Source organism: Hypanus sabinus, chromosome 3 (genome assembly GCF_030144855.1).
Source record: "Hypanus sabinus isolate sHypSab1 chromosome 3, sHypSab1.hap1, whole genome shotgun sequence".
Taxonomy (NCBI): domain Eukaryota; kingdom Metazoa; phylum Chordata; class Chondrichthyes; order Myliobatiformes; family Dasyatidae; genus Hypanus; species Hypanus sabinus.
The window spans coordinates 150,112,961-150,136,105 of NC_082708.1; the positions used below are offsets into that span (position 1 = coordinate 150,112,961).

Sequence of the window (23,145 nt, forward strand, 5' to 3'; positions counted from 1 at the left end):
AAGGGTTGGGGAGTGGAGGGGGGATGGGGTGGTGAGAGCGAGATTCACCTTGCAGCTTTGTTGTCTGGATTGGTTATTGATGCGCTCCCAACCTATGCTGGCAGCATTCAGAATGCATTTCAGCTGTAATCTGACGTGACATTGAGAATGGATCTGCGCATAAAAGCCTCTGATGGTCCCAAAGCACACAACTGCTTCTGGCCTTGGCTTTGATCTCCTTCAAGAGCATCCTCCTGGACGCGATGATTTGGCTCGCCGTGTGTCTCACCGAGAAGCAAGAGGCTTGTATTCAGCCCAGGATCAATCACTGCACAAAAAGAAAACAATTACATGTAATTCAACCTACATGGAAATCAGGCAGAGATTAGGGAGGGGACTTGTTACCTGAGCAACCGTGTGGAGATGGAACTAGCGAACATTAGAATCCTGCTGACACACAATGTCTCAATGGGAATAATAGATACATGAATGATGTGGCGGGGGTATGATGACAAATGCTGGTCGAGCTACCCAGCTGAGCATAAAATGTGGTTACAATTGAAGATTATGTTTGCACATGTAACCCTATTCCCACCAGCTGGATCACTCCAGTGATCTGATGGGACCAGGCAAACCACCATAAAATGCCTTTGGGGGGGTTCTCTCTTTTAACTAATTCTCTCCCGATAACTGGTCCAAGCACTCTATGAGCACAAAGTGGTTGGGGGATGGGCTAGAGCAATCCATTAGAACATGAAATTTAAAATTTGACCGGCAATCCTCAATTGTAAAAAATTAACTCTCAGTCATTTGATGTGATAGATTTAAGAGTGTCATTCGCATTAGGGTTGAAGTCTGCCTGCTTATAATATTTCTTTAACTCAGGGCCAGTTCTAACCTGACACTCACCTCTTGCAAAACTGCTGGTTTTCAGTTCCTTGCAGCAGGTTTCAGAACCAATCTGGGTCATTTCTGACAGTGAGGTGAGAAAGGATGCTTTTCAATCTAAGCTGTAAAAAGGCAAACCCCAGGTATTAAAAGACCAAACAAAAGCAAGAAGTTCCATTTATACAGCACCTTTCTCGTCCTTTTCACGATGCACCAGAACACCTACGCCCAAGAAATCGAAGTTATATTGCAGACAGTGAAGCGGTTAGTTTATGCAGAGTAACGCACACAAAGGTTTGGAGGAAGCCTGCAAATCAGGCAGCATCTTTGGAGCAAAATAAACAATCTTCTGAGACATCGACTGTTTATTTCACTCCATAGATAATGCCTGACCTGCTGAGTTCCTCCAGAACTTTATGCGTGTTGTTTAAGACTTCCAGCATCTGCAGAATCTCTTCTGTTTATGTTATAAACTCCACTGACAGCAGTGTGGTAATGAACAGATAATTTTTTTTCTATATATTACTGATTGTGAGATAAATATTGGTCAGGAACTATTTGGAATGGTCCCAAGGGAAGTTTAGTATCTACCTAACTGTGCTGGCAGAAGTCTTATTTGAAAGTAAATGGTTAAATCATAATTCACTAGAGAATATCAGCTTGGATTAAAGGAACATCAATACCTTTTAAATAAATGAGTGAATTAACTTTGACTTTTTTAGATTCAGATAATGAGCTTTCGGAACTATTAAAGTATATTTGGGGATATTTTTGATATTATCTGCAGAACTAGAATTGTAGAAGGTCAAAAAGAGTTGTCCTAACTTTGAAAAGGCTTTTGAAAAATTGGCATGTCACAATTTCTTCCCTTTTTGATTTCCAAATAAAACCACAGGAAATGTTTCAATTGAAAATGTCTGCTAAGAAATGACTTCTATTTGAGATTTACAAGTTAGATATTCATCAATAAAATCAGCTGAAAATTGTTTTAATATTAGTGGTTGTATTTTTATTGCTCAGATAAAACTGGCAAACATCTCTGTGAAAACATCAAATACAGAAGCCACACGAACGTGACTGTCTGCTTATGTTGCCAATAGTAATGTGTGGTTCATATTTTTCATATTGAAGTATTAGGATGATTTATGATGTAATTCTTGTTTCTTCAAAATATTCTGTGTTGCATTTAGAATGCTTCCTCACAAAACTTAATATAATCACTGAATTAATTCATTCAACCACTTAATGAATGAGGGGTGTGCAAAGATACTAGTGTGAGATCTTTCACTGTTCTGTTGTTGGTGTCTGACATATTTGTCTACATGGCTTCTGCCAGAAAAGTAGAGCAAAATGTATGGTGCATCATCGAGCACCTTTAATCTAACAGCCATAAAAGGCAAGATCTCCCGATGGCTACCCACTTCAATTCGACTTCCCATACCCATTCCAACCTGTTTATCCTGGCCTCCTCTGCTGCCATCATGCAGGATGGAGGAGCAACACCTCATACTCTGTCTAGGTAACCTGATGGCATGACCATTGATTTCTCTAACTTCTGGTCATCAATTCACTGTTCTTTTTTGCATTCCCCCATTCTAGTTACCTGCTCTCCTCTCCTCCTCACCTGCTCAGCATCTCCTCCTCATTCTTCTTTCACGGTCCACTGTCCTATCCAATGAGAGTACTTCTTTTTCACCTCTATCTCTTCCACCTATCATTTCCCAGCTTCTTACTTCATAACCTCTTGCCCACCTTCCCCCTCACATGGCCTCACCTGTCAGCTGCTGCAGTACTGTTTCTCCTTTCCCTACCTTCTTCTGGCTTCAGCCCTCTTCCTTTCCAGTCTGGATGAAGTGTCTTGGCCTGAAACATCAACTGTTTATTCCCCTTCATAGATGCTGCCTGACTTGCTGAGTTCCTCCAGGTGTGTGTGTGTGTGTGTGTGTGTGTGTGTGTGTGTGTGTGAACTGTGAAAATCTAATTTTCCAGCTTCTGCAGAATCAGTATGGTGCATCGTTTGTGAACTGTGGTGATTGTACAACGTTGACTGTGTATAGTGATTTTCAATATATACAATATACACTGTACAGTTGGGTGTGGACGGCGTGTGCTGTGTATGGCAGCATGCCTTGTGTTTGTACAAAACACTGTGTGTCTATACGGTGGGTCCATTTCCACGTTTCTCTGTATAATACAATCGAATCTGTGTGTAGTCAGTGCACAGTTGTTTCACAGTGTCTGCAGTGATGAGTTTGAATGTTGTACAATGATTGGTAAGTGTGTACACAGACAGCATTGCTGAGTGTACTGTGCTATAAAGCAGTTGCCAGTGATGAAACAGAGCAACTTTGACCAGTACAGTCTTTGACCATCTTAAGAAAAGAACATTTAAAGATCAAAACCTTAAACATGATATACAGTTCACATCGGCTGGTCAGTTTCGATCCTTGGCTTCCTTATTTATTCATTTATCGAGATATAGTTCAGAAGAGGCCGTTCAGCCCTTCAAGCTGTGCTGACCTGCAATGCCTTGATTTAGTCCTAGCCAAATCATAGGACATTTTACAATGCCTAATTAACCTACCAGCCAGTACCTTTTTGGACTGTGGGTGGAAACTTAGAGCATGTGGTCATGGGGAGAATGTACAAACTCCTGACAGTTAGTGGTGGGAATTGAACCCTGGTCTCGGGTACTGGAAGGCATGTGCTAACCACTACATTAACGTGCCATCCAAGGGTCATGGGCTACTAATGACAGGATAAATAGACCAACATTGGTTTCCTCTGTTGGTCCAGCCTTGAAGTTCTATATACACTCACTTGCATTTAATGGGAGGACCAATTTGTTTGCATGCCTGACACCTGAACACTGAAGCCTTGTGATGGCTGGAGATTACCTGGATGTCCTCAAAGCCAAAGCTAATATTCCCACTGAACTGTGGAAACCCCTATAGCTCACTAGGGCTCAGCATAGAGATGGACATTTGTGATGACATGGGAACCTGAGTCCATTTGTTGTGAGCACTCAGAAGCCTAGTGCAAGTTTCAGTAGATAGATAGATACTTTATTGCTCCCAAAGGTTACAGTAGCACTGCAAGTGCACAGATATACAAATATTAGTAGAGAAGTAAGAAAGAATAAACAATAAGTCTTACAGGAGGAGTGTCATCACTTCCCCAGCAATAGGTGATTTGTTTTAGAGCCTCATGGCAGAGGGTAAGAATGACCTCATATGACCTCATATAGAGCACTTTAGAGTAGTGCGGTTATCTTAGTCAATTATTAAAAATGCTCCCCTTTTCAGCCAAGGTGGCATGCAGAGGGTGAGAAACATTGTCCAGAATTGCCAGGATTTTCTCTACCACAGCCTCTAGTGTGTCCAGTTTGACTCCTGTAAGAGAGCCAGCCTTTCTAATCAGTTTATTGAGCCTGTTGGCATCACCCGTGTTGATGTCATTACCCCAGCTCATAAAAAATAACCTTGCCCAGGCTTGCGCCCTGGAAACGTTCCAAGGTGCAAGTGCATGGTCTATCGAGACTAATGAGCCTACGCCCCAGCACACTAGGCAAAAGATTGTATTGGAGACAAAATACTGGCAGAACATGTGGAAGAGAGGCCTGCATAGTCCAAATGACCTCAGATTCCTCAGCCCAATTCTAAAAGCCCAACCACCCTCTCACTCAAGCACTCCTGTGGCAGTGTCTGTGGGTCCTATCTCAGCTTCATTACTCACTTCATACCCACAGAAATGAAGTGGAAACAAGTCATGCTTGGTCCCCAGAGACTGCTAAAGGAGAGAAGTGAATGTTTGCTGCAGTGTGCTCACGCGGAATGGTGGTGTCGTGTTGGTCTGTAAGAGGGTGGGTACTCCTGCAATCAGTATGGAACTATACACTAGTTATAGTATAATTCTGAATAGCAGTGTACGTTGTTGACATCTCCATGTGTACATTTACAGCGGTGTACATTTGTACAGTGTGCAGCAGCTTATAATGATAATTATACTTGTGAAGACAGATTTATGGAACAGAAGGATTAAGCCATTGTTTCTATTAATACAAATAGCGTTTTGCAAGCTACCCTTCAAGTATCCGAGCAGTTAAATGCAGTGTTCTCTGTCAGTGGGGCTCAAGAGTATCAAACTCTGCAGGCTGATTATAAACTGGGAATAGTGTAGGATGTTGTGCGGGGCTGTACAATTTTAGCTTCCTCTGCTCCTGAGACTACAGAGCCAGAAATTCATCTCAAGTTCGCCGAGTTTGTACAAAGTAGTTGTCGGTAATTGTACTCCCCTCTTGTATATCTATTTTCACTGAAATTTGTTACTGAATATGTGGAAGTGATTACAATTGTTGGTTGATATTGTTTAGCTAGCAGGCAAAATCTAATTTTAGCTTTATCTGTTTCTGGTTCAGTTTCCTTAGTACATTGCCCACGCGGATATTCTTCAGAATCAAGTCTCAATGAAGGGAATTGGCTGTTTGTTTGTCTATGGGACGTATTGCAGCTCAGCCCTTACCTAATCCGTGGGAATCCTGGATTACTTTACACCTTGCCAGCACCACCTCGCCAGTTCACCCTGCCTAGGACATATGGTAATGTCCCAGGCTGCTGCCTTGCCTGATCAAAAGCAGAACACATCCTGCCTGTTATTGACCACAGAAAGTACACCTCAAGGTGATCTAGAGTGGCTCTTTTTCTTAAAATACATAATACCATGGTAACGTAGCATGGTAGTGTGGTGGTTAGCACAATGTTTTACTGTACCTGCAACCCAGGTTCAATTCCCACCCCTGTCTGTACGTTCTCCGATGACTGTGTGGACGGTGTGTAGATTGTCCCATGAATAGGAGAGGGTTAAATCAGTGATTGCTGGGTGGTGCAACTCGAAGGACTGGAACAGCCTTTTCTGTGCTGTATCTTAATAAATAAATAGCTTTTGAGGAGAGCAGTCGTGGCCAGCTTCTAAACACTGGTTAAGGAGAACTTCCAACTCTTTTAAATAATCCTCTGGGATATTTCCCATTCATTTGAGAGAGTTAAAGTCATAGTATGCCAAACATCATACATTTAAAATGCCGCGTAAGTATCACCTTGATTCCGATTCCCGTAGCTCGGTTTTGACACATGGTCTTGGGTTGAGGTGTTGCATGACCTGCTGTTGGTTAGGAGAGAAGCTGAGGTACAGATTGGGGAGGATAGGATGGGAAAGTAGCCACCTCTAGTTGCTGTGTTTTAACCCTCCCCTTCAGACATTGGTACAGTTGGGTTTGTACCCTTGGTCTTGGGAAACTAATCTTCTCACAGTCTGGAAACAAATGTGAGGTGATGGCACTGAGGGGGATGTAATATTGCGTAGCATCTCATTTATTAATTTTATATTTAACGAGACTATGCAGAGTTAGCCTTTCTGGCCCTTCATGCCTCTCCTGCGACACCAGAACCCCAATTAACCCTAACCTACTCACGGGACAATTTACAATAACCGATTAACCTATCCAGAGCACGTTTGGAGTGTGGGAGGAAACCGGACAACCCAGAGAAAATCCACACATTCCACAGGGAGGACTACAGAGATTCCTCACAGGAACGTGTCGGAATTGAACTCCGAACTCCCGAAACCCCCAAGCTGTAATAGTGTCATGCTAACCACTACACTACCATGGCCCCCTGTATTTTGTTAATGTCACAAAATATCCCAGGATTCTTCACTATCATGTTTTGAGAGACGTACAAGAAGAAGGTAAGAAAGGCCACCAAAAGTTTGAGCGAAGAGGCTGATTTAAAGAGCATCTTTATTTACCTTTAGAGGTGTAGCTCATGGAGGGAGCTGAGGCTGAAGGCAACTGATGACTTTGCCCCTAGTGGTGAAGTGATTAGCATCCGGGATAAGTCAGAGGCAAGTATTGGAGGAAGGCAGAGATCTTGATGGATTGCAGGGGTGGAGGAGATGTGAGATTTGGAAAGGTGGCTCAATGTTCTACGAGTGGAGGTTTTGTCAGACTGGGAGCCTACACACACACATCAACATGCACAGGAATGAAGGCCTAAACAATATCTGCATACTCAGGGGTAGCAGAGTTATTGTCAATTTTAAGTTTACATGGGTGAAAATAAGAGCCCAGCCGGGAGATCATTGAAAAGGTAAGATCGACACTTCCTGGTATTTCTGAAGGCAGCAGCACCTTTTAGAAGTGAGAGAAGAAAGAGAGGTGTTGGTGAAAAAGAAACTGATTGAGTCTGTGTTGGAGTAAAAGGCAGAGGGCTTCCTGATGAGGAATGGAGGTGTATGTGTGGTCATCCACAGTGAAGGTGTAAGTGTGGGGACCTGGGAATTGAAGTTGTCACCCAGTTATTGTGGCATCTTGTATGATTTTATTTCATAATGTTGATCCTTTATTCAGTGGAATACTTGTGCAAACCTGAAGACTGTAAATCATTCGTACAGTGTCATCATAGGGCCAACATTCTCTTTCTTTGGAGCTTTTAAAGCCTTTGTATTTGGGTTACAAAATCAGCTCTGCTGATGATAAGGGTCTTGTTTTATTTAGCTGGGTTACTCAAATGTATCCTTGTTTTACCATCTTGCAAAAATTGTTTTCCTCTTGGCCAAGGGCCTTTTATCAAATATTTTTGTACAGGAGGACTAAGAACTGAAAAGAAAAGGGATATGATTATGTCTCTTATGTGCAAAGTACAGAACATAATAACGCTTCTAATACTGTCTGCATCCTGCATATTACTCACAGTGCTAGGGAAGAATATATTTTTTCTTTTATCTGTAAAATGTACCCTCTGCAGAAACAGTGGAGAATGACAACTGAAAGGCTGTAGAATCTCTGGCTGATGGTCTATAGAATCAGGTAAAGCCTTTTATGCTGCTTAAGGTTAGACATCAGAGACAGCGAGTCACTTTGAGTGCTGATCTTCAAACAATGAGTCAAAACAAAAAATCAATCCACTCAGTCCCCCGGTGCAGTTACCGAAAGATGAAAGCGAAGGTACAAGAATGGTGAAGCTGATAGAGGAATGAAAGCCACGGGAATGCAGGGGGCAAGTGTGAAGATGAAGTGGCTCTAAAACAACATCAACAAATGATATCTTATCAGGGAAGTGTAAGGTTGCCGACTCTCTCCATTTCAAGTTTGCATTTGCTTTTTCTGGAGGTCTCTGCTGCTTTCAATTACAGTCAGTTTCACAGCTGCAGCATTGATCTGATAAACAATTTTACAGGTCCAGTAGAACCCTGATAAACAATGTCTACCAATATAACACAGGCTTGGTAAACAGTTCAACATACAGAAAATAGATATACCACAGAATTTTAGTCCAAGAGTCCTACCCTGATAAACAGTGCTCACGTATACACCACAACCTTGGTAAACAGTTCAACCCTGATGGGTAATTTCTCATATACAACAATTAATTAGTTTGTAATCACATATTTATTACACACTCTTCATGAATGGTATCACATGTACAGCAATGTCCTACTTAATTTCACATATACAGAACATCTCAGATAAACGTTACTACATTCCAAAGGCACTCCTGATAGGTAGCATGAATCCACAGACAAAATGATACCTACTTCCTTTATCTTGCGCCTTTATACAATGATTTATAACACAGAGAGCCTAGCGAAGAGGGATGATTCTTTGTTTGTTCTCAGTAGTACTTGAGTATTCATGACAATTTATGCTTCAGCATTACTTTTTATTCGGTGCTTTATTGGGCATTTTTTATATTGTCCAGGATGGATGGTCTTTAGAGTAATTAAACCGACAAAGGAAGTTTAAATGCACATGTTTGGAGAGGTGGGAATACCAACCAGATAGGGAACGGCTGCCAAATTGATACTGGATGCTCTTGTTCCCTACTAATTATTTCATCACCTGGCAGACTTCAAAGCAGCCAAGGTTGTGAATAGACAGCCAAAGAATGTCAGACTGCCCAAAAACCTCTGCATAATATTATTCATCAGAAATATCTTCTGTGGTTTCCAGTTATTCAAGATGTTAGCAACACAAAGAGGCACAATAAATTCCTCTGTGTGTGTGTGTGTGTGTGTGTGAGCATGCACAGGCACGTACAGGTATATTTTTGTGTTTGTGTGTGTATATGCGTGAATATTGTATGTGTGTGTATATTGATCACAGCTGTGGACATATGAACTATATTAGGTTAGAAACAAAATAATGTTCACAATCTTCAGCATCACACTAAATGCTGATGGAAATCAGAGGGTCAGGCTGCATTTATGGAGGGAAAAGGACAGTCGATGTTTTGCATCAAGACTATTAATCAGTCCATTTTCCTCCATAGATGCTGTCTAACCTGCGAGCTCTTCTAACTTTTTGTGTGTTGCTCCAGATTCCAGCATCTTTGTAATTGTGAATTAGACTTACTCGGCTTCTGCCAGGGGAGCAGACTTGTATGAAGCAGATAAAACATTTGAAATGGATCTCACAATAAAAGTAATATAGCTGGATGTGGGATAAGTAAAATTGTGTGTTTGGACCTAGGCTGGGAATATACATTACAGCAAAATAAATAAGTACAAGTCTTACTTTGAAAGCTCCCTTCACCCAACTTTAAAACTTAACAGTTCGAGTGAAGTTTTTGTTTCTGTGTTTACTCTGCTCTATATTATCAGGGCACTAACAATCCATAGTGATACAAGAGAGCCTGCAGATAGTGGAAATCTGAGGCAACACTCACAAAATTTTGTAGGAACTGTTGAAGGGTCTCAGCCTGAAGCGTCAAGTGTTCAGTTCCATCCACATATATGTTGCCTGACCTGCCGAATTCCTCCATCAGGTTGTGTGTGTTAAACCATGGTGATATCACCAATAAGAGATTGGACAATCAGTTAAAATAGATTAAAAAATGTACACTTGTGTACACTTGTGTACAGTGTACAAATGTACACTGTTCATGAACTCAATACTCCGTGTATAACAGTGTTTAATTGTGGGGAGCTGGTCATGAATACATGTAGAATAAGCTCATTAAAAAGCACTGCCTAGTTTTTTTAGATGCTGAGAGGGACTGCTTGTCTAATTTCCTTGCCCTTATTTGATATATTATTATTGTATCATGCGACTTAAAAGGGAGTCAAGGCTTTGATTTAACAGCTTATGCAAAAGAACGCACGTCCAACAGTGTAGCACACCCTGAGTGTTGTATTCAAGTCTCTGTCTTATTTTATTTTGTGCTTAAACCTTTAGAATAGGACTCATCGCAAAACCTTCTAATTTAGAGGCAAAAGGCTTAATAGCTCTACAAACTTTAATGCTCTATATATTTGTTAATGAGGGTTTGGATGAAGTATCTAGAAATTACCTGTTCCCAGGATGCATTTGTAAATCTATGGGATCCTTTCCTATTTTGTGTTCTGACCTAAATTGTAATGTATCTCCCAATTCCAAATCTAAAAGTAATTTGGAATAATCATTGATGAAAGAGTGGTTGCTCTACATTTTATAAGTAAATTTTACTTGCATTTTCCCAAGCATCTGCTTGGAACAAGTTGAGGATCCACGCTGACTGCGATCAGGAGCCGAAGCACAGACAGCAACCACTCTGTTCCTCAGTTAAAATACTACAGTTGCTGAAAAAGTGGAATAAAAAATGTGTGGGAAATACTGAACATATTGTTCAGAATCTGTAGTGAAAAACAATTAATGTTTCATGTCCGGGACATTCAGGAGAAATGTTATAAAAGAGGAGATTTTGCAGATGCTGGAAGTCCAAAGCACCACACATAGAATGCGGAGGGAACTCAGCAAGTCAGGCAGCATCTATGGAGGGGAATAAATAGTTGCGTTTCAGACTGAGACCCTTTTTCAAGACCGTAGATATGGCTTGACTTCCTGATTTCCTGGGGCAATGTAAATTGCTTCTTTCTTTATTACACCTCTTGAATAATTCCAGCTGACTGTACTGACTGTAGTTCTCTTCTTTATCATCTGTGCTGAAGCTATTGAATTCAACTCAGATAAGTGGGTGACTCAGTGTGAGCAACAGAAGTGAATTCACCCACTGAACTGTGTTGATGCAAAGTTCCAACATCTCCCAACTTGGTACAAACAGAAATGGACTATAATTTTGCTGAAATTGGTAACACTTTTCAAGAGTTGGAAGGAGTAGATTTGTATCCCACTCCAGAAACCAGAGCACGTAATCTATACCCGGCCTCCAGAATAATACTGAAGATGAGCCTTGCTGGCAGATTAGATGGAGCCCCCAGCCTCTCTTGAATAGACATGAGAATCCACTGGTATTACTTGAGGAAGAGCAGGCTGGTTTTCTCTGTAACCCTGTCCAACATTTACCCCTCAACTAAAATCAGTTGAACTGACTCAGTGCTGTTGCTGGGACATCTCCATGTGCTCCTTGGCAGATATGCCTTGTGCATTAATTGTGGTCAACACTCTTCCAAAGTAATTTGCTGCCAGTGAACTTGACACTGAAAAGATTTACCACAGTGACACCAGCAGGTGCCTGGAAGCTCGAGAAACCTCTGTTATTCTATGCAGATTGCCAAAGAGATTGGAAATTGAAAATGATACTGGATTTTAGTGGAGCCTGCAGAGAGAAGCTATTGCCAATGATGGAAGAATCCATAAGACACAGATTCAAGGTGATGGGAAAAGGAGCAAGTGTCTAGATGGGGAAATCATTTTTACAGATTGAACTCATATGCTTAACTATGATATAATGTATATAATTTATGTTTATGTTTTCTCATAAGTGCTGGTCATCTGACACTAGGTCCCTGTGCTGCTGCTGCAAGTTTCACATTGAACCCTACATCATATGTGTACTTGACTTTGACATGTACTTGACTTGTGATGCTCCACCTGAAAGGTGATCAAGCAGATTCATTAGTAATATCCAAAACATAAGTAAGAGACAAATGTTTATAGACCTACAGGAAAGAGCTGAGGAAGGAGGTTTGGGACACTATTGCAAAGGACTTATTCAATGGACCCAATTCTGTGCCAGTTAGTTTTCAACTGTCTCTATAAACTGACTCTGGAAGGCTCCATAGTTGCAAAGTTTTTAATATTTTGTGATCTTTGTTCCAGATGTACAGCTTAAGTGAAATACATTTGACTTTTCTACTCTATGTTATTAAAGTGTTGAACTGTCTGTTTTTGCAGTGTAGGGGATTTTGGTGTCCAACCTACGTTTTAGAAATTTCAAAATATCCTCTTCAAAAACATGAACTCTAACATTGTAAACAGATCCCTCCAGATATCTTTAACCAAAAATACCCGATTATAACTGTTACAGAATTACTTAGACAAGAACCGAAATTCCTGAAGTCTGTACTGTGTACCAAAAACTTTTCAGTTTGTGCCTTTTTAACTTCTTTTTGCTTCCCACGTAGGATATTTTTTCGAAAATCAATAATGAATATTTTCCAGGCCACAGATACTACAATTCAAAGCATAAGCAAACTGCTGTTGGACCTATGCAGGTCGGGCACTATCTGTGGAGGCAAAGGGTGTTGGGTGTTTGTGTCTTTAAGACTCTGTCACAGGACTGTCATAGTGTCTTGAACCAACAGGTAGACCAAAACCTTTTATGATACAGATTATGCAAGAGTTATTTATAGCATGTCTTTAATCCAAATAATTGTTCTAAGTGACCTCATATGGACTAAGGGAAACGCACTTGGTTTGATTATGTTGTTGAAGTGTAAAGCAGATATTAGTGAATGTCAGACAATGCTTAATAGCAGACTTGGAGCCGTCCTAAATTATTGAGGGATTATTCGGATTCATTACTTTAATATACAGATTCTTTCAGAAGTGAACAAATAAGCAAAAATAATAAAAGCATTCTTTACAGCTTTTTGATCAAAGAAACGTAAATTAGTGAGGAGTCCTGGAGAAGGGTCTTGGCCTGAAACAATCATTGTTTATTCATTTCTGTTGCCTGACTTGTTGAGTTGTTCCAGCATTTTGTGAACATTAAATTGGGGAGGAATTTGTGTAGAAGGTTGCATTTTTTTCTCTGTTGCACCTCAAAGTATTGAAAAGATGGTCACATTCTAGAGAAAGGACCTTAACACTGGGACCTCGTTAGTTGGAGACACCAGACTTGGTCCACTGGTGTTGGGAAATTTGATGCTCCTTTTGTACATGTTATTCAAAATCACATGTGTCTGAAGTGAATTGGCTTTCTGAGAGTTTATCCATCTTCCATCCAAATGGACAGGTATTTAAAGATGCACGAGGCCAGGTTCTGGTCTTCTGTAAACACACGTGATGCATGAGAGTCAATCTTATCTGCTTGGATAATTCATTTGGTATGAACTGAACTGGCCCATTAAACCCACTGAACAGGAGTATAATGGAGTTTTCTTAGCATATCACTTCTTGTGCCTTCCTTATGAACATTCCTAGCTCACGACTGGGTATGATTTGGAAGAAACATTGGGTAATTTCAATCCTGAATTTAATGGAAACAAAATGGAGGGTTGGTTCATGGCAGGAAGGGAAGGGAGAGGATACAATTTAATTGAAGAGCAAATCATATTAGACATTTTATACTATTACTTGTTGCTGCCTCCATTGCAGGTCTCCAATGCAGACCTACATTGTTCAGTCTCCAAAGGAGTTCAAATTAACATGACCTGGGACCTTCATTCCCAATCGGCAATGCATTGTGCAACTTGGCTCCATTGACTTAGTTTCAAGGAACTGAATTTTGGAACTGGAGTCTGTTGTGCTGCAGATACTGTAAGGTATCTGACCAGATCTGAAATACTAAGCAACTGATCATTTTCAGTGATAAGACTAGACTAAAGAAGCTGGTTTGCACACCTGTGGATAATAATGGCTAAGAGATGATTTAATGAAGAGGAAAGCTCTTCTCATTAGCACATATTTCAAAGGTACAAATGGAGAGTGAGAGTAGCATTTTTACACCATAAATTGTTATGGTCTGCAACTCATTGCTTGTTGGACTGGTGGAAACAGATCTGCATTCAATTGACTCATGCAGGCCATTGAGAAAGAAGCAGTGTTGATGGACTGAATGGCTTTCTTTTTCTATTATTGAAGCAATTCTTTGATTTGAATATCATTTTATGTTAACAGTCTTGTATGAAAGAAAACAGAGACCTCAGCATTCAAGCTGTGTTGCAATATTTTAGTACTATATTTTACTGAAAATGAATTGAAGAATCTATTTATCTAAGTAGCTTAGTGACCTATCCTCTAACAGACACGTTGGGACAATACAGCGCATGTTGTATGGTGTAGTATGTACTGCTTTGAGATTGTTGTGGTCAAGTATTGGAATACATCTGTACCTCATTAATAAACATGCTGAATAATATATTATAGTGTTTTGGTAAATTGGTTTAGTATTGTCACGTGTACTGAAGTGCTATGAAAAACAGTTTTTCATGCCATCCATACAGACCTTTTCATTACAACAGTGTATTGAGGTAGTGTTAGGGCAAACAGTAACAGAATGTAGAATAAAGTGTTAGACTTACAGAGAAAGTGCAACACAGCTGACAATAAGTTGCAAGGCTAGAATAGCATAGATTGTTAAGTTAAGAGTCCACCTTATTGAACAAGAGGATCATTCAATAGTCTGGTAATAGTAGGATAGGAGCTGTCCTTGATCCTGCTGGTTGCTCTTTCAGAATTTTGTATCTTCTGCCTGACAGGTGGATGGGTGGGCTCTTTGATAATCCCTTACTATCTTTCCTTTCAGTTAGTTCTGACGAAGGGTCTCGGCCCGAAACGTCGACAGTGCTTCTCCTTATAGATGCTGCCTGGCCTGCTGCGTTCCATCAGCATTTTGTGTGTGTTGTTTGAATTTCCAGAATCTGCAGATTTCCTCATGTTTGTTTGATAATGTTAGCTGCTTTACTGAGGTAGCAAGAGCTGTAGACAGTTTGCACCACTAACCCAGTCAAAAAGATAAATGCTTTACTGGGCTCCTTTGGATTAACTCTATTCAATGCACCTTAAGATTACACCAGTACGCTGATTGGAAGCAGCCTATCAGATAGACCAGGGGTTCAGTTCATGCATTTGGGAATTCTGACTTACCATGGTGGTTCTCAAGAGTTGCTGGGAACAAGTCTAACCAAGAAACCTTAGTCAAATGTTGTTACCTGCTTGTGACCATGTACATTGAGCAATGGTGACACTTGCTATAGACTGCAATGGCAGGGCATTCTACTTCTGAACGCTGTCGTCAAATGCAGATTAATAGTATTCCATAAGGTGTTGCCAGGATTTCAAGCTTTCTCGGGCGGGCTTGGAGCATTCCACTTCGATCTTTTTCCTCTGATTTTGCTCCGTGCAGTGTGCACATTCTTCCTGTGACCATGTGGGTTTACTCTGGGCCCCTCCCACGTCCTAAAGGTGGGAAGGTGTCAGAACCCCTCCTCCATTTCAAGTGTTTTTCGGTTTTGTCTTCTTTATTCATTCACAAAATGTGGACATGGCAGACAATTCCAGCATTTATTGCCCATCCCTAATTGTCCCTAAATCAAAGAAGAAATTAAGAACCGGACTAATTGTTATTTCTGATTAGGATAGAAGTGAGCTAGATGGGTACTCGTAGTAATCTAGTTGTGTCTCCATTACTATTATTGTGACTATCTAATTTGTTAATTCCAGATTAATTAATTACTTGAATCTAAATTCTTCAGCTATCCTGACAGGATTTGAAGTAATAGCTGGATTAATTGTTCAGAATTTGTGGGTCTGAGTGCTCTGCCCTGCTCCAAATTTGAATGTTCATAGGCACCACAGTAGCGTTGCATTTAACGTGACACTGTTGCAGCTCGGGGTGTTGTAGATCAGAGTTCAGGTCTCTGTAAAGAGGTTGTATGTCCTCCCTGTGGAGAGCGTGGGTCTTCCAGGTGCTCCAGTTTCCTCCCACAGTCCAAAGATTCACCGGTTAGTAGGTTGATTGGTCATGGTAAGTTGTTCCGTGATTAGGTTAGGGTTATTTTGGGGGTCTTTGGACGGTGCGAGTCGAAGGGCCGGATTGGCTTATTCTGCACTGTATCTCTAAATAAATAAGTTGATTAATGAACTCTTCGCTGTTAGACAAGTAAATAAACCTCTAATCTACCACACCACGTTCTTTTCTCACTGTGGCCATCAGGTAGAAGGTACAAAATGTCTCGGGACTCACACCACCAGGTTCAAGAACACTTATGCCCCTCAGCCATCAGACTCTTGGACAAAAGAGGATAACTGCACAGATTCCACTTCCGATGTTCCCACAACCAATGGTCCTACTTTACAGACTCTTCATCTTGTTACTTATTGCTATTTATTTATATTTACATTTGCACAGTTTGTTGTCCATTGATCCTGTTTACAGTTACTGTTCTATAGATTTGCTAAGTATGCACTCAGAAAAAGAAATCTCAGGGTTGCATATGGTGGCATGTATGTAAATTTTACTTTGAACCTTGAACCATTCACATTTGGGTCATGTTATTCTAGGCTGAGTTGTTGACATTCTGTGTTGTGTCAGTGATATTCCATTTGCTCTGGTGGAGCTCCCTGTATTTCTTCCCCTTTCTTTAAGACATTGCTTAAAAACTTCCTCTCTGACTAATCATTTGGCCTCCAGAGTTGACTCTGCTTTACTTTGGCTGAGTGCCAAACGTGTGTCTGCTTTCACTGCTGTGGATTACCTTGGGGTGCTTTGCCTTGCAAAGGAGCGATACAAGATCATAACAGCTAGGTGCAGAATTAGGCCATTCAGCCCATCAAGCCTGCTCCATCATTTCATTATGGCTGATTCTTTTTCCCTCTGAAACACATTTTCCTGCCTTCTCCATTTAACCTTTCATGCTCTGACTATCAAGATCATATCAGCCTCTGCCTTAAATATACCCAATGGCCTAGCTTCCACATCCTCCTGTGACAATGAATTCTACAGGCTAAAGAAATTCTTCCTCATCTCTGTTTTAAATGGACATCCCTCTATTCTGAGACTCTGTCCTCTGGTCCTAGGCTCTCCCACCATGGGAGACATCTTCTCCATGTCCAATTTATCTAGGCTTTTCAATATTCAATAGGTTTCAATGAGATCGCCCCCCCCTCATTCTTCTAAATTCCAGCGAGTACATGCCCAGAGCCATCAAATGTTCCTCATACAATAACCCCCTCATTCCTGGAATTATTCTTGGGAACCTTCTATGAACCCTCTCCAATGTCAGCACAAACTTTTTCAGAAAATGGGCCCAAAACTGCTCACAATACTCCGAGTGAGGCCTCACCAGTGCCTAATAAAGCCTCAGCATCACATCCTTGCTTTTATATTCCAGTCCTCCTGAAGTGAATGCTAACATCACTTTTACCTTCCTCGCCACTGACTCATACTGCAAGTTAGTGCTGATGAATGCTCTGAGCTGCCCTGTGTGTAACCGGATTTCCAGAGAACTGATGCTGAAGACAGTACCATTTGTCATTAGGCATCTGAAATGCCCTCATTGTGTCTGTGTCTGTGTCTGTGTGCGTGTAGGGTGGGGTGAGGTACAGAGGGGTTTATGATCGTAAGGAATTGGAGGACCACATAACTGAGCAGACAAGAAGTTCTATACAGGTATGGATTCTTACAGGAATGTTAATTTACCAGTTATCTGACACAGTTGCTTTGTATAAGTATTTTATGGTCATGAAAAAGTTCCAATTAGATTTGTATGTCATATTTGTTGACACTTTAAGGGTTGCTATAACTCGGTGCAAGTGTGCCTATATTTGCTTTCACCAAATGAAACTATCCTAAATTGAGCAGCTAAACACAATTCCTTGGTATGTTTCCAGTGGAAACTGTTTTATCTTGGTTTAATGTGCTCTCTGGGGTTTTACTATGCAAATTTTTGATGCAGCTTTTACTTTGGGGCAAGGTTTACGGTATTAAGTCTCAATTAATTTTCGTCCTGAAATTTAATCTACATGCGATCGTGCAACCCATCTCATTAACCAAGGCACATGTCCTGCCTTGCTGTGAGGGGACCTCTCTTCTCAGCTAATTGGGTTGCTTGCAATCTTGAGGCCTAAAAGCCAAGAGGCAGGTCCACTGATAAAAGAGAGTCCATCTGGATTCATCAGAAAGCAAGAAAATAAGGCATAGAAAGACTACAACATTTACCACCAAACTCTAAGAAAATGCTGGTATTATCTGAGGAGAATGATTTCCCTAATCAGAATATCAATTTTAACAATGTTTTACTTTTAATGCTCATTCTGATGTTTTTATTAAAGTATGATGTGTGCATGTGTATTTGTACAGCAAAGCAAGGATGTCTGTATATTTTGCTGCGTGCTAGCTATTTTCAGTGTTGGCTATTATGCTAACCTCTGCTAAAGCTGTTAGAAACTACAGAATAATCCTTTCTTTCACCACATGGTGATATTATACTGAGCATTTCCGGCAGAATTTAATGATTATCAAGTAGATGCATTTTGATTCTAATTTGCCTTCAGTACAAGGTAACGTATGTATAATTTAACAGTTTTGAACCATTGTGCAAACATCACATGAATATTCAGATGCTGATTATTCAGTACTAATGATACTCAGATTTAAGCTTTAGCTTTGCTCTGATCCATCATCCTTACATTTATCTTCTGTTTTTGTTGAACATGCAACAAATTTTGGATGATATTTGGTTTGTATTCCACTGTATAGTGAAGACTGTGTACTGATCTAATTGATTTGATAGGTGTGTATTGAGAAAGTAGTTCCTTTGTGCCACATTCTCAAAGAAGGGATCTTGAATGGCGAAGTAATGAAGCACTTTCAAAAGGAGGGTAGTAAAAATGTGGAAATCTCTCTCAAGAGGCTGTGGATACTGGAACAATGGAAATTTTCAAGATTGAGGTCCATGCATTTTCATTGGAGGAGGGTGTTGAAGGATAACAATCAGAGACAGGTAAACAAGGTGTAGCAGCATGGTAGAAGGTTTGGAGGGGGTGATGGTCTACTCCTGATCCTGTGTTATTACTGCAAAACTACTGAAAAGACTCTTCAGCAGAATCTGGCAAGGGCGGTTTTCTGCAGCTCTGACAATAATGCAGCGGAAGTTGTGTGCGCGCAAATCACACCTGCACAGTTCTTTAGAAGTCACTGTTATTTCTGGCTGTGATAACTTTCAGAATATGTGAAAAACTATCTGTACAGGTGGCTTAAAAATAATTGTGTCTGTTCTGTTGGCTCTAGTGGAAGTCAAAGCCACTTCTTGAACAGCAGTATTGGAGCATTTAAGATCTACCCCAGAATTGTACTATTAATAATCTAGAAAGGCAGAAGAGAAGTAACGACAAAAATAAATCTTAATAAAGTTTTTCAGAAATGATAAAGCTTTTTTTGAATGTGCTGTTTAGTAAGAGTTCAGGAACAATGCACATTGGTGTATCTGTTAGGTTTTTTTAACCAAACAAAATTAATTCATAATAAAAAAAATTTGCAAGAATAAGCCAGGCAATGCATTTTCATTCTTATATTCATAGACAATGTGTTTAAGTTATGTCCAATTACATTTCTGAAAAACCAGCAGCACTGTTGCCCACTCATGTGGTTTCCTGGGGTGGTTCAGGGCTACGGCAATTGAGGGGCTTCCTCACCCAACTCGGCCCCTCCCTGTCCAGTAGTGGAAGAACCCTACACTGTTGTCCTCTCCCACTGAACCGCACCAAGCTTCATTGCGTGCATTCCTGCAGCTAAGAATATGCCAGGCATCAGCATTTAATGCTCTGTATGATACATACGAAACTAAATGTAATGTACCAATGCCTGTTACTTAGCGTGTCATGTAGCAACATATGTTGCACTGAGCATTGCAACAATGCATGTTTCATAGCTGTATTTTAATTGTACGTGTTAAAAATACTTGTTTAATGTATAATGTAACAAAAGTGAGTGTAAAGTGAGTCCACTGCATTGGGTGTATTGTAATTATAGGACGACGAATCATGCCACTGACTGATTTGCAGATTACACTCAGTCACCATCTCACTTTACCAGCTCTTACCTTCTGCATGACGCAGCGTGGACCTTCTCAGAAAGAGCCAGCTCTAGGCCCTGTGCACCTCAAGACTTTACTGACGGTAAAGGGCAAAAACCCTGCCCACAGAATTGTTTTGACAGCTGGCGAGGCCACACCTCCAGGCTGTCAAAGACTGTCACTGTGTGTGGGAGAGTAGAGACTGCAGATGCTGGGGCAACACAGAAAGGAACTCAGCAGGTTAGGCGGCATCTGTAGAGCAAAACGGACAGTCTTGCTTTCGGGTTGAGATCCATCCTCAGTCCGGATGAAGGGTCTCAGCACGAAATGTCAACTGTCTATTTCCCTGCATAGATGGTGTCAGATCCTCTAGAGTTCCTCAAGCGCTTTCTGAATATTTGTCAATGTCTTTTGATACTTTTAACATTCAAAACTTTAAAAAATTAAACGTTCAATTACATTTCTTTTAAAGTCTCAAAAGATGCTGAAACACTAGCACGCATTTAAGGTTATTAAATACATTAAAATTGTCCAAATTAACTCAGAAAATTTGTAAAATACCTTATCTCTACCTACCTGCCTCACGGCTAACTTTCACCAAATTAGCAAGCGTGTTGTTCCTAACCTAATTTTAACCTAGCATTGTATTAGCAGACAGATTTTCCAAGGAAGTGCTGAGAAATTTAGGGAAGTTCTCCCTCCCTTGCTGAATTCCATGAGGAGTGAAAATCCTAGCTGGGGTATGGGACTTGTGTTTTCGTATGGGTATCCTTGCCCACTACAGAGCAATAAAGGTCAATACTCTGAATTCCACATGGAATTGCCATCAATTAAAACAGTACAGAACACTACAACACAGGAACAGGCCCTTCAGCCCATGAGATTGGTGCCAAAGGTGATGCCAAAGTAAATAACCCTCTTCTGCCTGCATATAATCTATATCACTCTAGTCCCTGAATGTTTATCTAATAGCATCTTAAATGCCACTGTCATATCTGCTTCCACTACCACCGTGACAGCACATTCCAGACAGCTACCACTGTCTGTGTTCAAAAAATATTTGCTCTGCACCTCTTTAAAATTTTACCACTCTCGCATGTTATTTGACATTTCTACCCTGGGCTAAAGACTCTGACTGACTGTGCCTTTCAGAATGTTGCACTCTGGTCTTCCCACATCTTCTGACATTCCAGAGAAAGAAATCCAAGATTGTCCAAGTTTTCCTTCTAGTTAAGTTTTAAATGGCAACTTGTTCAGATGTTTGATTTTCAGATCTTGGTAGAGTGCTTGTATTTGGAGACTGAAATGAGCAATGTGAATTTTATTATTGCATTCTGATGATTAGCTTTATTAGAGAAACCTGGAGACTGATATGTTAATTGCAGTCTGTTAACCCATGTGACAGGAACACTGGCAAGAGACTCACACCACAGCATTCTAGTCCACCTCCCTTTCATCAGCTCAGGGTATCCCAGGTCTCTTCATAGCCTCTGAATTATCATTGAAGTGGGGTCACAGGTGTAATATAGGAAATGCGGCAGGCTGTTTGTACACAGCAAGCTCCCACAAACAATGAGCTAAAGAGCCTTTCACATGAATTACATTGGTCTCTTTACAACCTTTCCATCTTTCTATGTACTCGTGTTGTTGGAACAATTACAGATAAGGTATAGAATCAGTAAAATAACAAGAAGTGTTTTTGAAATTGTGGCAAATAGCTTTCGGTTCTTATTCCCTGAGGAGGTTTTTTAAAAAAAATACTCATTTCACAATAAACCAATTCACTCACACTACAGTAAAATAAAGCAAATTATTAGTCATTACTCAAATGAACTTGTGGAGTTCTATTGTATTTAAGTTTATTATGAATGTTTGTAACTGAAACTGCACTGAGTTCAGATTAATAAAGCTGTGCCTTTTTGCTTTTAAGAGTGGCTCGTGCACAATACACAAAGCTGTTGCTGGGAAATTAATTCTGATGGGTTGGCCTCTGTTATTTCCTGCTTGCTTCTCTTTGCTAATTGACGCTTTTGATGTGATGTTAGTTGGAGAAGGTGCATTGTGGGTTGGGGGCCATTGGTGATTGCTAATGGGCATTTGAGCTGGGGGGTTGAAAATAATGTGAGGAAAGTCATGGCAGGTGGGAATGGGTCTGAAGTGTGTGTAGCCTTGGGATTTAGAATGAAGTCAAAGCACTACCTGTGGAATTAGAGTTTGTCACCTGTACTTTTAGAATCAATTCAAGCAGATGCTTTTAAAATAGAGATTCCTCATTAAGTTAACCTTATACCTTTTCCCGTTAAGATCAGTCATAATTTTGTTTTAATTTAAGATGGGTACTTGCATATTGTATCAGAAAATGGTCTGATTTTCTCAGTAGATTATGAACATTCTAACGACAGTCATGCAAGTGAATCCTGTGATGGGTAGCTCAGATTTTTAAACACAAGAGATTCTGCAGATGCTGGAAATTCAGAACACACACAAAATGCTGGAGGAATTCAGCAGGTCAGGCAGCGTAACTGAAAATGTCTCGGGCTGAGACCCTTCATTGTGCATTTTGTTTGTGTAGAGGAGATTTTATTTCTGCTGTGTTTGAATGAGGTAAAGTGTAGATAATTTTACTGTTATCCTTGCAAATAGCTACATCTTTCTCTTTTTCTCTTGACTCTCCCTCTCTCTCATGCCACATGGCACTCCTCTGTACCCCAGGGCTAGCAAAGGCCCTCATTGCATATAAATTACTAATGTGAGAAGTAATTATTAAAATTCCTCTTCCTCTTTCCCACTTAATGCAGGGTGATAATTGCCTGTGATATCACAGGAGATCAGTGCATTGTTGATTATACACAACGACATTGCTCTAATCATTGCGGCAGGTTTAGGCTGTTTAATTCAACATCTAATTACTACAGATAGAGTGCTGCCAAGCTGGGGGGAAAGAAACTCTTAAAATATTTGCTGGGCGGAGTCGCGTACTGAGGAGGGATGAGTTCCTGTGGGAATAGCCACCCTATAGAGTGCTAATGGTGGCATCTGTTTCTTGATATCTTCCAAGCTCCTGTGGATTCAGCGAGTTAGGAGTTAAATCTCCTGTTGAACACCTCTTGCTAACGTCGAATTGTTGCTTGCTTTTTTTTGATAATACAGAAATGATTGTGGCTTTTTGTACTTCAGTTTCATTTCAAGACATTCAGACTCCAAAATAAAACATTGCAGGTGATGCAAGTCTAAATAATGAAAAAAATGGAAATATTAAGAAGG

General features: G+C 40.4%; 1 protein-coding gene and 1 long non-coding RNA gene across 4 annotated transcripts in view; one reads left to right on the forward strand and one right to left on the reverse strand.

The window, feature by feature from the left end:
* Positions 1-19,979, reverse strand: LOC132391774 (uncharacterized). Its single transcript, XR_009511348.1, has 3 exons — positions 19,909-19,979; positions 889-989; positions 1-307 (listed from the first exon to the last, which is right to left on the reverse strand). It is a non-coding gene; the product is annotated as an uncharacterized LOC132391774 (long non-coding RNA).
* Positions 1-23,145, forward strand: part of lef1 (lymphoid enhancer-binding factor 1) — a 180,675-nt gene that overhangs the window by 37,216 nt on the left and 120,314 nt on the right. The window lies entirely within an intron of this gene.